We start from the raw sequence: 16,938 nt of genomic DNA on the forward strand, positions 1-16,938 counted from the left end.
CTAAGCAGTCTTTATTGGAATTGGAGAAGGCTTGGCCCATAAAGTATTATAGAAAGAGGTATGGTACCTGCTGGAGTTAGGATACTGCCAAAGTAAGTCGAGTCTGAGCTTATTTGGAACTGTTCACTGCAACTGTGATGAAAAATCAGAGATGAGTGGAGGGAGAGGTACAGGGCACAAGCAGGGCCTCCTACATCTGCGTCCAGGTTTCTCATAGTAGTGTGTCATTGCATTGCTTCGCATCTTTCCCATGGGATGATTCAGGACCGTCTATCCTTTAGTCAAGAGTATTTATTCTGTTATTTTGCATGAATTTCCTAAAATGGAGGACTCATCTATGTGTGAGGAACGCATTGTCTCTGAAACCCTAAAAGTGTTTTTCAATATCTTCTCTGTATAATTCCCATTCTTTTCTTTTTCATTTCTGCCCCTTTCCCTGCTTCTCCCTTGTACCCTTTTCAGCTAATTTGCCATGGCTACTTCCCACTTACCTCCACCCCCAATGCACCATAGCTTACACTTACTTTCGTCTGCCTCTCTGTTTCATTGTTCTCTCCCAGGTCTATCTCACCTGCCTTCCTCTAACAATACATTTCCCATTTTCTAACCGAAGATTTTCTTGCCTTCACTGCATCAATTGAAGTGATGTTATGAAATACATCTAGTATGCTATTCTTTTGAAACTTTGAACGAAAGACTGAGTGTTGATGGTCTCTTCCTCTATTTAACTTCTGAAACACTCTCTAATGCACATGTTCAATAAATGTAGACATTCCCTCTTTCCACTTAGAATTGGAAGGAACTTTAGAGGTAATCTAGGCTGTCCCATTTCACTTTTCAAGTGAAGAAGTGATATATAGAGAGGGTAAGCAACCTGCTCAGGTCCTACAAATAATAATGGCAGAGCTGTGGGATCCCAACACTCAGGGATCTTGTCTGTCTGTCAGAGGGCAAGCCTAATGTTAGTTGTTAATTAATGTGAATATTGCAAATTGCAAGCTTCTGATGGTTGGGGAATAGATCTGTTTACTTGATTTATGTAATGCTTAACAATGGGCACAGTAATAGATAACTTAATAACTACAGTTGGAGATCAAGGAAGCCCCTCAAGTAATGCAAGGAAATGAGAGAGGAGGCCATTGTATCATTGATTCCTCCTCCCCATTTATTCTGCCTGATTATTTAGCTTCTTGTGGGTTATTGAAGCATTAAAATCTACTGATAATTTGAGATACATGAGGCAAGACAGCTTAAAATCAGCCAAATTTTTATAATTATGCATTTTCTCTGATTTTTCAGTTGTAATATTAGTGGTGTCTCCATATACCCAGCATTAAATATAATCTTTGAAAACAATGTAAGAAATATGTACATTCTTTTGATTTATTTTAGAATCTTATTTATTCTGTAGTGATTACTGATATTTCAGAATCTTCATAAAATCAATCCTGAATAGATTAGATGCTGTATTAGGTTGAATAGTGTCACCTTGGAATCTGTGGATGTAACTTTGTTAGCGTCTTTGCAGATGTAATTGAATTAAGATGAGGTCATCCTGGTTTTGGGTGGGGCTTAAATCCATTATAATTGGTGTCCTTTAAAGAAGAGGGCGATTTGGACACAGAGAACAGACACACAGGAGAGCAGGCCATGGAAAGACAGAGGCAGAGGTTGGAATGATGCATCTGTAAGGCAAGGAAAGCTAAGGATTGCTGGCAACCATTGGAAGCTAGAAGAGGCAAGGACGGATCCTTCCTTAGTGCCTTCAGAGACGGCATGTTCTGGCCCCAACTTGATTTCTGATGTGTAGCCTCCAGTACTCTGATAGAATACATTTCTCTTGTTTTAAGCCGAGCTTGTGGTACTTCATAGCTCCTTTGGGCATTTGAACTTGCAGCCCCTGAACCAAATGATATCTGCCTGCTCCTCCTGCTTTCTAAGTGAATGGCTATTTTCTTGACTGTGATGGAAATCACATCACCTAATAATTTTTTTGTGCCTGTGTGTGAGAGAGGGAGATGGAGACAGACAGAAACAGAGAGGAACACACACACAGATTGTATCTTACTGAATTTACTGTGAGATTTCACTGAAAAAGATAATTCTTATGTAGACATGTACATATTGACCATATGATAAATTCAGATTTATATTTATATGTCAACTTTCTTTCTATCTGTCCTTGATAAAAAGTTGGTTTTAAGGTATTTGGTTAAGTTTAGTTTGAAATAGACAAAAATATATAAATGCCAGGTTTCACCTGACTGCAAATTTTTTTTAGATTTAAATGTTATTCTTGGTGCATGTGGTAATCAAGCCATCTATTTATGTGTGTGTTGCTAAGGGTCAGCTATGCCAATGTGCTTCCTCTTGTAAGCTCCCTGTTTTTCTTTGTTCGGCAGTGGGGTGTTGGTTTTATATGATTTGTGTTGCTACCTAAAGCCTCAGTGTAAAGTCAACTTTAGATAAGGAGAAGCACCAGTCTTTGGCTACAGAAGTGTTTCTTTTTCTTTTTTTCCCCTAGTTTTATTGAGATACAGAAGCACTTCTTAAGAAGATATCACTCCAGCAATGGAGTCTTTTTAAGGAAAATTTATAAACAAATCTCATTTAAGAATAGGTGCAGACAGAAATTAACACAACATTGTAAATCAACTATACTTCAATAAAAAAAAGAAAAGAATAGATGTAGACAAAGAAGGACACTACATAATGATCAAGGGATCGATCCAAGAGGAAGATATAACAATTGTAAATATTTATGCACCCAACATAGGTGCACCTCAATACATAAGGCAAATACTGACAACCATAAAAGGGGAAATCGACAGTAACACATTCATAGTAGGGGACTTTAACACCCCACTTTCACCAATGGACAGATCATCCAAAATGAAAATAAATAAGGAAACACAAGCTTTAAATGATACATTAAATGAGATGGAGTTAATTGATATTTATAGGACATTCCATCCAAAAACAACAGAATACACATTTTTCTCAAGTGCTCATGGAACATTCTCCAGGATAGATCATATCTTGGGTCACAAATCAAGCCTTGGTAAATTTAAGAAAATTGAAATTGTATCAAGTATCTTTTCTGACCACAACGCTATGAGACTCGATATCAATCACAGGAGAAGATCTGTAAAAAATACAAACACATGGAGGCTAAACAATACACTACTTAATAATGAAGTGATCACTGAAGAAATCAAAGGGGAAATCAAAAAATACCTAGAAACAAATGACAATGGAGACACGACGACTCAAAATCTATGGGATGCAGCAAAAGCAGTTCTAAGAGGGAAGTTTATAGCAATACAATCTTACCTTAAGAAACAGGAAACATCTCGAATAAACAACCTAACCTTGCACCTAAAGCAATTAGAGAAAGAAGAACAAAAAAAAAAAAAAAAAAAGAATAGATGTAGAGATTTACCTGCACAGAAATCTTAAGTGTGCAATTTTTATTGCTTTGGGGAAGAAACTGATATTTAATTTTGTTTTTCTGTATATATCAGAAGCTATTAAAATTGTTTTTCAAAAGTCTAGGTGAAGAAATTTTTTTTAAAAGGTTTTTTGGATGTGGACCACTTTTTTTTAAAGTCTTTATTGAATTTGTTACAATATTGCTTCTGTTTTATGTTTTGGTTGTTTGGCTGCGAGGCATGTGGGATCTTAGTTCCCCAACCAGTGATCGAACCTGCACCCCCTGCATTGGAAGGCAAAGTTTTAACCACTGGACCACCAGGGAAGTCCCTAGGTGAAGAAATTTTAAAGCAAATATGCATTTGAGGCTGAGTGATCTCTGTACACTTAATTTTGCTTGTTCGATATATCTGTCTCAGCATCGAAAATGTATAACTTTACCAAAGTTAGACACTTCCGCTTACTTACCTTAGAAATCAACTTTATACATACATATAAGTAAAATTAACAGGCAGAAACTTTTCTAGTACAACATTCTTGGAAGGTAATTTGACAGTGCAGTATTTAGCAAGGGAACAGCAAAATGTTTACACTGTTGGGTTTAGAAATTCCACTTCTAGAATGTGTGTGTGTAATCAAAAATTATATAAGGATATTTATTCAGTGTAATTTATAACAGCAAAAGTTATGAGCAGCCTATCTAGGAAGTAAAGAGCCTCAGTGTGTCTACTGTTATGTGTGTGGCAGAAACTCTAAACTATATGGTCTCTCTGCAAAGGGGGAGAATAGAAGTTGGCATCATTAGTCAGTCTTTTAAAGTCTCATTTTCTCTTGGCAAGTTAAAAAAGTTTTTCTTAGGGGCAATGTTGGGTATGGAGGTCCTCAAACTCCATGCAGGAGTTATCTCAAGGGTGTCCCATAATGTAAGGTCAGTGCCATTTAAAAAATGTGTGCAGCCATGATCATAGAAAAGATAGAGATTCACCTGGGATTATCTACAAAAGCTAATGAAAATTAAGAGCCTAAGATTTCCATTTTATAACTTTTTTCTGTGTAATATTATTTTATCCTTAAGCTTCATTATTAATGTTTAGCCATTTTTGTTATTGTTAACACATTTATACTATTCAGGGAATATAAATGTGTTATTTTTATTATCATGTTCTCAGAGATGTTGTTTTTGAGGACAAATATGTGCAATGCTCACAATTGTGTGTGTGTGTGTGTGTGTGTGTGTGTGTGTGTGTGTAACTTAAAACTATATCATCTAAACTATATGATATAGCACTTGGGAATTTGGCTTCCTCCTACTTTGTATCTCTGAGCCTGCTCCTGACTTGGGCTCTCACAAGAAACCTACATAACAGCCCATCTTAAAAGTAATGTGACCTGTGCCACAGTAGGAGGTATGGAGTAAATAATTCAAGACTGCTTTCATGAAAAGCATTCCATAGCAGGAAAGGAATAAAGAATCTTCCTTGAGAAGAAAAACCACTAAATCACACAGTGAGAAATTAGGAAAAAAATAACAACGGAGAGTAAGCCATCATAAATAGTGCCTCAAGGAAGTGAACGATATTTTAAAAACAGGACTCAAGCTTAGGGAGGCAAAAACATTTCAATGAATTTTCAGCTTGCCAGCAATTTTAGAATCAACTTCTCCTTTGACGTTCTATTGGTATCATATTTATGTTGCTTGTAAGGAAATTACTAATAGAGGAGCCAAACTATACATGTTTATCAGAAACCTTCACACTTTATCAAGTCTCTTAGCCATATATTACTTGGTATATAAAGGGAGACCCTTTTTTTTTTTTTTTTTTTTTTGCGGTATGCGGGCGTCTCACTGTTGTGGCCTCTCCCGTTGCGGAGCACAGGCCCCGGACGCGCAAGCTCAGCGGCCATGGCTCACGGGCCCAGCCGCTCTGCGGCATGTGGGATCTTCCCGGACCGGGGCACGAACCCGCGTCACCTGCATCGGCAGGCGGACTCTCAGCCACTGCGCCACCAAGGAAGCCCCTAGATTTTCTTTAATAAATACAGTACTATAGTATCTGTGGTTGAATCTATAGATGCAGAACCGTGGGTATGGAGGGCCGACTGTGAAGTTATAAGTGGATTTTCCCCACTGTGTGGAGGGTGACCGACTCTAACCCTGTGTTGTTCAAGGGTCAACTATATTTTAAATTGTGATATTAGGCATGAAAATTGATTTCATTTACTTGATTGTTTAAAAGTAATGAGTATTAATAGAGACTCCTGTTTGTCTTAAAAAGAAATGACAGTGTCAGTTTTGATTTTAATTTTTACTGAAATGTGAAATAATCAACAATGAAATCATGTATCTGTTCTCCTGCTTTACCATCATGTTTCAGAATTACCTTTTCTTTGATTCTTAATCATTTTAATTTTAGTATATGAGTAACTATCATTTAGTTACTGAAAATGATTTTTATATTCTTACATAATGGAAACATAATCTTTCTCAAGGGAGTAATCTTAAAAACAATCCAGTGACAGTTGCTTGAGTTCTAGAATCTACATGGCCTTTTCCTAGGGTAACATTTATGGATGGAAATAGGGAGAGAAATGGAGACACTTTTAAAGGTTAGAAAACAAACAGGAAAAAAATAAATATTGTATTAAGAAATACTCCAAAACAAGCCATATACGTAGAAATTGCAGATTTGAATAAATTCAGAATTAGGAGTGAGGAAACAGAAAACATCTTTTAGCTTGATACTTTAAGGATCAAAATCCTTCAATGGTTTCCCACTGTTTTGGGGCAAAGTCTAAACTCTTTAGCATAGCATATGAGATCCTCCACAATTTGACCCCTAGCCCACAATTCCAGTGTAATCTTAACCTCTTTCCACGACCGCATTGACGTCTTTATCCTCCCAATGCCTCATCTTCAGTCATATCCAAGTACTTACTTTTCTATATCTCTTTGTTTTTAACATATTTACCCCCAAATTTGGAATGCCTCCACTGTCAGAAAAAATTGTAAAAGACTTGGAAATGGGCTTACTGGATTTTATCTAGAGGATCCTCTGGAGATTTTTGATTCTATAGGGGTGTGCAGGGTTGATTGATTTTTCTATTGACTAGACTATTTTACACTTCTTTAGTGGTAGAAGTTAAGTGTAGAAAACTGATAGCAGTGCAAATGATTCTTATTCATAGCAATACAAACAATTCCTGTTCATGGCAATGAAAATGAATTTTATCTAGCAGAGGATATAAATCTCTGTAAGTCAAAAAATATTTGACACATGCTCATTTTATATATGAATGAGAGTAATGTTTTTAACTTTTTGAAAAGTATATTTTAGTATCTGCCTCTTCAACTACCATGTATAAACTCCTATTTATTCTTTAAGATATGATGAAAATACCACCTTCTCAGTGAGACCTTTTCTATTTTCGGTAGCAAAATTAGCTTTTTTGCCTCATAATGCTCCCATTGCACTTTTAATCTATTACTTCTACTGCAGCTCTTAGCAAATTGTAGTAGATGTATCTATATTTCTGTTTTTCCCACTAGACTAGCTCTTCAAAAGCAGAAAACATGTTTTATTCGTCTTTGTATCATCTACTCTTTTGCCAAGCATATACAACATGACATACAGACATTTGCTTGGTAAATGTTTATTGACGAATGAAAGTAGAAATCACAGAAGAGGGTGATGGGCATGTTTTAGCATTTGGTGATGAGGGGAAGTAGGCTTCTCACAGAAAAACCCCAGAATAACTCTTATACTTGTAGACTTTATGGGAAAATATAATTTAGCATGAAATTGAAAAATAGTTGAAAGAAGACACTTAATGAAGCCAGAATGACCTAGAAGAGATACGGATTAAGAGAGCTGAGACTTAGAGGCTTGCATTACGGCTTTTTCCCTGAATTGCTGTAGTCAGGACACTTTTCTTCTGTCATACTTTATATATCTGTAAACTAGGGATAATAATTATTGTAATTATCAAGAGAGAGGAATTCCCATAAGGGGATGTTTGAGTTAAAAGTGGGCAGGAGGCCCATCCACCTCACTACAAATAACTCAGCTCGGTGCTTTGTGACCACCTAGAGGGGTGGGATAGGGAGGGTGGGAGGGAGACTCAAGAGGGAGGAGATATGGGGATATATGTATACATATAGCTGATTCATTTGTTATAAAGCAGAAACTAGCATACCATTGTTTACCATGTAAAGCAATTATACTCCAATAAAGATGTTAAAAAAAAAAAGTGGGCAGGAGACAGTGTTACTTAGCTCATTTGGCTATAAGTGAGAATGAGAGATTTAAAATAAATACAGCTTTTTTACAATTTGAAATATACAACTATGGCTTGAATAAAATTAAAAAGTAACTTGACTCCTTATCCTGAATTTGGAAAAGTCGTTAGGATTATCCTCACATCTTTACCATTTAAATTTTTATTTTATTTGTGTATTTTTAGGAACTAGTTTTTGGCAAAATAAGCAACCATTAGAATGAAGAGATAGACTTTTTTTTGTCAGATATTCTGCACAATTAAATTTAATTTTGTTTGGAAACCTTAAGTTTCAGATTTTCTTATGAATGTTTGGGTATTTCCTCTGAAGCAAAGAGTGATTTCTAGTATTTACTTCATAAATAGGTCACTTACAAATGGTAGACTTAAAAATCAGCAGTAAATTCTGAATTTACATCCTGGCAGGTGAGAGAACCCAAACTATTTACTAACACAGCTCACTGCTGTTTCCATGGCAACAGAGGCCAGTTACTGTCAGCCTGGTCTCTTTGACGGTTGACTTCCACAGTGAACTCTGTGTGATGCTGCCAAATGCCTGGCTTCTGTGCTTCCTGTTCCAAGCAGTTGCTTCTTATTCTGAATACCAATGACTAGTCTATAAAGGCTGTGTCGTTCAATTCCCCTGAAGATGGGCCTGGGAGTCATATATGGAAAAGCAGTGAGCTTTTTGCCTGTAATGAATTAAAAACTATATGTAATTGGATTGTATGTTCCCTAACTAGCTATGCCAGTAATTTATTAATAATGTTACCTTGCTATTATTAGGCAGCTGGGCCTAAATGAGAAATGACAGCACATCGGTCATCAACTGTGTCAAATGCATTTTCAGGAAGGCTCACTGACTTTGGCTAGCCAGCATCGTCATGTAAATCCAAGTGATCGTGCACATAGTTGCCAGCAGAAAAATACGTTTGCAACTGAAGTGTTTTTTTGCTATTTAAAACGTTCATATATTGATTGCTCTGAAATGGAGAAAAAGCAGCTGCCTGAAATGCCAGTGAAATGGCTGAGAAATTTAAAATGAGAGGGGAAAAAAAAATAAGAGCATTTGAATAGAGAAACAAGCTAAGCAGTTTTTGCTCTTTAATAATGAAGAGTACTATGATTTTGAAGTTTTAGTTATGTGGTGGTTATCAGTGTAGAGAACTGGGATCCTCTCTGACTGGGTCACACCCTATACCAGGAATTTGAAGACCAGATTTGTTGTAATTATATTTCTCTCTAGAGCATAAGTTCCTTGAGGGTAGACTGTTTTCATGACTGCATTCCTGATAGCCAGCACAGGACCTGACACACACTGAGTGCTCAATAAATATTTAATGAATTAAGTGAAACTCAGTGAATCGCCTGCAAGAAGTTTTTGGTATTTAGGCCCATCAAGTTTCCTGGAAGAAGCTATTAGACTCTTCCTTTCATTAAAGAGCATATAGCTGACTACCATGACCCTCATTGCTAGGTATCTGCTGTGGAGCTTCTACAGGCAGGTACTTATGGTAGGAGACGCCACTCAAAGGCAGCTATTGCCATCAGCATTTTTTCCCCAGCTAGTGGATACAATTAATCATAGCTTTTGGTGGCATCATTTGCCATTTCTGACTCTTTGATTGGCCATTCCTTCTACGTTGTCACAGTCAAAGCTCCCAACGGTTGTTTTATGTAGGCACTTGCGATGATGCTCTTCTCCTTGTGCCAGATTCTGTCCCTGGCTCTCAACTGGAGACTATTTTGTCTGCCTCCTTTCCCCTAGCTGCACCGCCCCCCGCCACTGCCCTTTGTACATTTGGCAATATCTGTAGTCATTTTTGATTGTCACAAGCTGGCAGGGGGGTGGGGTGGGATGGGGGGTGTTCCCAGCATTTAGTAAGCGAAGGCCAAGGATACTGCTAAACATCCTACAATGCACAGGATAGTCCTCACGACAAAGACCTTTTTGGCACAAAACGTCAACAGTGCCAAGGTTGAGGAAACCTGCTCTGGGGCTTCACGCTCTTTCACGGAACTTGTTCAGAACCTTTCAGAATTACACTCTATGCCTTCCTCATTTCCACTCTCCTCCCCCGCTTTTTTCCCCTTAGGTTTGGCTTATTTTCTTACACTTTTAAAGTTTGCTATCTTTACCTCAAGATGTTGCCACAGAGAGAGAGCCTGTCACTCGAGACTCTCACTTGTTGCTACCAGAGTCTGAACTCAGATACATAGTTATCTTGCCAGTAGCCTCAAATTCCAGAGGGTCGAAAGGAAAATATGCAAAATGAGTGCCAGGAATAATCAATCCTAAATATCCCATTGCTTTTAAGAGAGACATAAAAAAAACCTGTACAAATATACCACATGGAGTTTTGAAGCTGCTCTATAAATAATAAATATTTTGTATTGTTCTAAATCTTTTCTCATTATAGAGAAATTTTAAATTGGGTATTTGTGTATTACATCAAATTCTGGAAAGTGAATGTGGTTCAGTAATCTCAATAATATCATTCTTAGGATGGGCATTTTTTGTCTTTGAAAACTCCAAATTGATCTGAATAATATTATAGGTATTTTTTAAAAAAGAACTGAACATTTTTATTCATGGATATGGGGCTCAAATTTTGGTTCTAACATGGAAAACTTAGATTATTGCACAGCAAACTTTAAGAAGGGAGTATTGATTGTCACTTGTTTAGTGAATTCAGTGACATTTGAAGGGAGGGAGGGAAACATTTCATCTTAAAATTCTTTACATATATTAACTAAGCCTCATAACCTTCTTATAATAAGAAATGTATAGTATCTCTTTTGAAAGATTTGAACAGTGTTTACCATATAATATCCCAGTTTAGCAAATTCATGAACAGTGATTAAGGGTAGTGTTTCTGCTCTCAAATACTATAATTAAATCCTCTTCCCAGGTCCTTTCTTTGTAAGTAGTATAACAGTAATTTTTAGTTTTTGCCTTTAACCAGCTAGTCTTGATAGTTTAAGAGAAAGGAAATCTGGATAATAAATTTACAAAGTACTTAGATAAATTAATATTAATATTATACTGCCATATCTATATGCTGCCAAAATCAAGTCTGTAATCTCTTTTCCTTTCAGTTTTTATTTAAAATACTTTTAAAAATTCCCTTTCATGAATATTCACATATTTAAAGTTGCAAAATGAGTAAGGTATTATTATTACTACTTTTATTTTGAAAAGCTAATTTACTTATTTTAGGCTAGTTCCTATTTATTGCACTAACAAATTGCTTCAAATTGTAGACACATAACAAGGAGGTCATATCTCACAAGTAATCAAATAATTGGTAGGCCCTTCAGGTTTCTTTTTTTATAAGTAGAAATTTAGAGGTTACATTAGCACTGACTGTTAATATTGGCTTGATGGGGGGTGGAGGAAAGCTGAAAATGTCTTTCTAGTTTTCCTATCCTCATTTCTCCAAATTTCTCATCTTTCCTACCTCTTCTCTCCATAAAGAAAAACAAAGAACTAAATCAAAACCACTCTGCCCATCATCTGCCTTAAGATTTTGGAAGTTGAGTACAAAGGAAGAAGAAAACAAAAACAGAAGGGAAGGTGATGGGGAGTAAAAGTATATTTGGGTGAGTCACTGAGAGTTCAGGAACCAATATCCAGTTGGCTGTCTGAATTAAATTTGACCGTGCACTAATGGCCAGAAATAAGGCTTGTCAGTAACCATAATTAGGTTACAATAGGCAACCAATGTTTACTAAGCATCTACCATGTGCTTGGCACTGAGATGCAGTGGAATACAGTTGCTACCCTCATGGAGCTCCCAGGGCAGGGGACAGTGGAGCAGTTCTTAGTTCAAGCACTTGGGTATTTAGTGTCTTCAAGGAGTGGAGGCATCATCGGGGAAGGGCTTCAGGTATTTACTTAGCACTCCAATCTTCCTCGTGGCTAGAAGAGGGTCTCAGTGGTGGTTAATGTGACAGCGGCTCGATTTATTTAAAAATTATAGAAAATTCATGGGACTTCCCTGGTAGTGCATTGGTTAAGACTCCACATTTCCACTGCAGGAGGTGTGGTTTCAATCCCTGGTCCGGGAACTGACATCCCGCATGCCGTGCAGTACAGCCAAAAAAAAAAAAAAAAAAAAAAAAATTATAGAAAATTTAGACCTATTTATTCTATCATTGAGTTTTATTCTTATATTTTAAAAAGTTTGCTTAGTGTATGTATGACAAGATTTTGGGAGGAATTCAATAATGTTAATATTGATACAGCTCCTGCTCTAGAAATGTCCACAAACTCTTGGGGAACACAAACAAGAAAACAGAACATAATAACTGAGTGTGATGAATATTGTTATGGATAATCTAGAGTGCTGTGGAGGGGATCAGCAAAAACTTAGAGAGGAATTGACATCCAGGCTGAGTCTTACGAACAACATGGAGTTAAGCAAGTCCAGTGAGATTATGGGACTAGCATTCTTGGCAGATGGAACAGCTCAAACAAAGGCTTTGTACAAAAGAGAACAAACATAGTGAATCACTAGTGGTCCAAGTGACTACGGGTGGAGGTGAGGAGATGTCAGCCATGAGTCTGGAGAGATAAGAAGGAGCCAGGTCATGAAGGATGTTCTATGTCATTTTAGGGAACTTAGAATTTATCCAGACAAAAAGAGGGAGCCATTGCAAAGTGTATCAGAGGAAGGGGCCATTATAAGATTTATATTTTATATCTATCATGCTGGCTGCATATTCCTGCAATGTAAGGAAAGGAATAGAGGCAAGATTAGAGATAGGAAAGATGGCTAAGACAATGATAACATTGGATAATGACTATGGAACTAATTACAGGGACAATATTCCCATCAGTAAATTCTCATCAGTAAACATTTTTTTAAATAAAACTATTTAAATATGTACACACATAAAACACTATATAACGTCTTTGTGTTTATAGTTTTTATGTAATTATAAAGCCAACAGATTTAAAAATTAAATACCAATCAAATTAAAATAATAAAGTTCAAATGAACATTAAATTAACGTGATAGGTGGTGTGGTTCTGCTGAAAATAAATCCCTGGTATTAAGTTTTAGGGTAGAAAGGGTTTTTAAATTTTTGTTTCACTTGTTTACTTGATTCTTTGCGTATGATGCACCATCATTTGAGTCATCAATATAGTTACTGGTTTCTTTTTCCTCTTTTAGAAACAAATTAGTTTCAAATGACAGTCTCATTTTTTGATAACCCCCAAATGTAATTGTGTATCACATAGTATAATATTAAAAAATTCAAAATATTATTTAATAAAATATTATTCTTTACTGCATGTTGTCACTGTTAACCAGCTACTGCATACAAATATGGCATCTGTGCAAAAACCTTAGCTTATGACAAGTGTATGGTGATGATCCAGCCCAGGTTTTTTTGTTTTCAACATTTGCTATATTGCTGTATATGATGCGATGCCTCAAGTATTTGCACCCTCCCTTCCTTTTTTGTTTCTGAACTACTGTGAAACTTGGGTTGGTACTGCAAACAGTGATGTCATTTAGTCTTTCGTTGACTTGGTTAATGATTTATATATCAGTTCAACTTTCCCATTAGCTCAGGATAATTAAAGAAAGTATTTTAACACCTATTTTTTTATGGCATAAAATAAAAGTCTCAACTTATTAAATAACACAGAAAACTAAGCCTTATTCTATAAATATCTTTTTCATTTACAAAGTATGTTCATGATGTAGAAGTTCTATCTTTATAACTGGTAAAAAATTCAATATGGATGTAATGATATCTGATTGTTTTTGTATGATTTTGGAAACAAGCCTATCTCATTCATTCAAGAAATATTTACTGAGAGCCCACCCTGTGCCAGCAACTAAGGAAACAAGTTGTATAAGAGAGACAAAGCAGCTAATTGAAGCCAAAGATGCTTATAACTCTTTAAAAATTAAATACCATACTTCAGTCAGTGGTTCTTAAAGTGTGGTACCTGGACCAGCAGCACTGGTATCACCTAGGAGTTTGTTAGAAATGCAAATGCTCAGGCCTCAACTCAAGCCTATGAATCAGAATCTCTGAGAGTGGGGCCCACCTTCGGTCTGTTTTACAAGCCCTCTGGGGGATTACCACTGCTTTGGCAGGTTGAGATTGATCTCTTCCAATACCAAGGATATAAGAAGACAATTTTTCTAGAGGCAGAGGTCCTAGGAATAGAATTTACAAAAAAGTGTTCTAAGGAATAATCAGAATTGCACATTCAGGGTCATCAAATGACTAAGATATAAGAAGTTCTTGTTATTGAAGAAGAAATGATAGTAGGAATTATTAAAAATTCTAACTTTAATGAGAATTTGACTGTGCTTTTCTTCTTAGAGTGGATTAGGTCCCTTGTCTTATCCAAGCCTTTGGCATGAGATTCCTTGTGCCATTAAATAGCTTATAGGCAAAGAAAATTATGTTTGCATTCCAGTTCTATGCTCACCAGTCAGTACTGCTCTTCAATTTTTCTCGTTTAAAAAAAATCTCGTCTATTAGGGAAATTCCTACGTGGTTCTGTTCGGTTCCATTTTATCAGAAGCGTGAAGCTTTTCTTCATGTCCTACCTCACAAAAAGGGTCCATTTCTCCATTTAGGGCAAAGTGTGCAGTGTAGGGCCACCCAGGGTTGGCTCCTTTTAGCTTCTTGGTGCTCCTTCAGATGGTCCTGTTCTTCCCTCCTACTTCTGAGGCCTCAGCCCTTCCTTCTTTTTTAGTTAGTCACTACTGAACTTTCTTCTCTGCTTCCCACAAATATGGCCTTAACTAATCTTTAGGAGCAGGAAGAAAAAAAGTGTGCATTGCAACCGAATTTTCTGTTTTGCATTTCCGTTAATACTTTTTTTTTTGATAATCAACTTCCAAATTTTATGCTTATCTTTTTCTATTTCCATCAGTTTCCCGACATAGTTAACATGAACAGGAAAATCTTTTCAGTAAATTAAGCAACTGAAGACTCAAGTGAAATCTCAAAGGTCTTGAAGAACTCTGGCAAGTCACGTATATCCCATGTTGCTTTTGGTTTCTCACCTCTTCTTTGCTTCAAACCCCCAGGCAAGTTTCTTCTTTTTTTCAGCAGCCTGTGAATTTTCAGCATCCTTTTTGGCTTTTACAAAGTTGTGGCAGGCAATCACTTTGGCAATTTTTGCACCAAGCTCTCAGTAGCTACCTGATTGCTGAGTTCCTCAGCCTTCTCAATGTTCCACTCTTCCACAGCCTGGTCTATGCTCTTTTCATGGCCCGACTTTGCAATTTTTTTCCTTTTAACAGGGGAGTCAAACCTATCGCTGACTCCAAAATACTGAGTAAGCTCCTTCCACTGGGTTTCACTTGAGGACTGTTCACTTTGAGATTCTTCTTCATTCTTTAATTTACCTTTTCTGGAGCGTTTTCTTTTTTTCTTTCTGGATCTTGAAGTTGAGGTTTTCTGTTCAGAATGTTTTGTATGCAGTTCTTGAAATTTATTCCACATATTTAAGGGAATTCCAGAGGGACACTCTTCATATGCATTTACATTTGCCTCTGCTTCAGTTTTTGGTCCATCTGTAGGGATATCTGAGACCTCTGTGTTTGTAATGGTCCCATCTTCTTTACCTTCTTGTAAGGTAAGTTCAGAGCTCTCTACTGTGGCTTCATCATCAGAATTCAACTCAACATCACTTTAATTTAGGCCAGGAGGTAGCAGCCCACTCCACATCTTTTCTGCGGTCCATAGCTGGCTGTCCAGCAGCGATCTTAAGACCCCTGTTAATACTTTGAGTCTTTGTTTTGGTTTCTGTGTTGATCAGGGGAGGGCAAAAATAGTCTTTGGGTTATTAGTAAGAGAGAAAAGGAGGAAGGAAATGCTGAGAACATACAACTACTAATATGAAGATATATATTGATGCCAGAAGGTATAATACGAAGAGATACATTATATCATATCTTTTCTATAATAATAGACAAATAATATACATTGGACCCAGAGTTATTTTTCTAAACTATTCATTTGACAAATATTCTTTGAGTACTTACTATGTGCCAGAAACTGCAGTAGATGTTAGGGAGACAGTGGTGAACACAGGGAAAAAAATCTTTGCCCTCATGAAGGTTATAGTGTAGTGAGCAAAACTGACCAAATACCTCCCCCCAAAACACATACATTAAAAGTAGAGCAAGTTAGATGGTGAAAAATTTTATGGTGAAATATAAAGCAGGGAAGGAGATTATGTCGGTCAGAGAATATGGATTTACATGGGATAGCCAGGGAGGCCCTCTGTGAGAAGGGGACGTTTGAGCACAGACTTGAGGGAGTGAGGGAGCAAGTCAGACAGAATCTGGACAGTGTGCTCCAGGCAGAGGGAGCAGTCAGCACAAAGTCCCTGAGGCCTGGGGCAAGAGGGGAAAGTAGTAGGTGAAATCCCATGGGCCTCACAGGTCAGTGAATTTTCGACTTTTTAAAAAAAATTTAATTTAATTTATTTTTTATACAGCAGGTTCTTATTAGTCATACACTTTATACACATCAGTGTATACATGTCAATCCCAATCTTCCAATTCATCACACCACCACCACCACCCCCTGCCGCTTTCTCTGCTTGGTGTCCATACGTTTGTTCTCTACATCTGTGTCTCAATTTCTGCCCTGCAAACCGGTTCATCTGTACCATTTTTCTAGATTCCACATATATGTGTTAATATACGATATTTGTTTTTCTCTTTATGACTTACTTCACTGTGTATGATAGTCTCTAGATCCATCCACGTCTCTACAAATGACCCAATTTTTTTCCTTTTTATGGCTGAGTAATATTCCATTATATATATGTACCACATGTTTATCCATTCATCTGTCAATGGAGTTTTTGACATTCATTCTTTGAAAATTCTCATTTCAAACGTTCAATTTTTCATAATCAGGAGTTTCATTCATATATTTTTTAAAGGCTGGGGACATGTGTTCACTTTATTTGTTTATTTATTTATTTAAATTGGCTGCACTGCTTGCAGTATTTTAGCTCCCCAACCAGGGATCAAATGCAGGCCCCGGGCAGTGGAATCACAGAGTCCTAACCACTGGACTGCCAGGGAACTCCCCAGGTTGTTTTCTATTTCTTTTTCTTTTTTTTAAACATCTTTATTGAAGCATAATTGCTTTACATTGCTGTGTTAGTTGCTGCTGTAAAACAAAGTGAATCAGCATTACATATACATATATCCCCATATCCCCTCCCACTTG

At 36.8% G+C, this 16,938-nt stretch overlaps 1 protein-coding gene and 1 pseudogene across 10 annotated transcripts in view; one reads left to right on the forward strand and one right to left on the reverse strand.

Moving 5' to 3' along the window:
• The window catches only part of MAPK10 (mitogen-activated protein kinase 10), a 637,325-nt gene that overhangs the window by 318,209 nt on the left and 302,178 nt on the right, over positions 1 to 16,938 (forward strand). The gene's annotated exons all lie outside the window — the stretch shown is intronic.
• Positions 14,717 to 15,417, reverse strand: LOC101273337 (protein FAM204A-like; annotated as a pseudogene).

This window comes from Orcinus orca, chromosome 4 (assembly GCF_937001465.1).
Source record: "Orcinus orca chromosome 4, mOrcOrc1.1, whole genome shotgun sequence".
Classification (NCBI taxonomy): Eukaryota; Metazoa; Chordata; class Mammalia; order Artiodactyla; family Delphinidae; genus Orcinus; species Orcinus orca.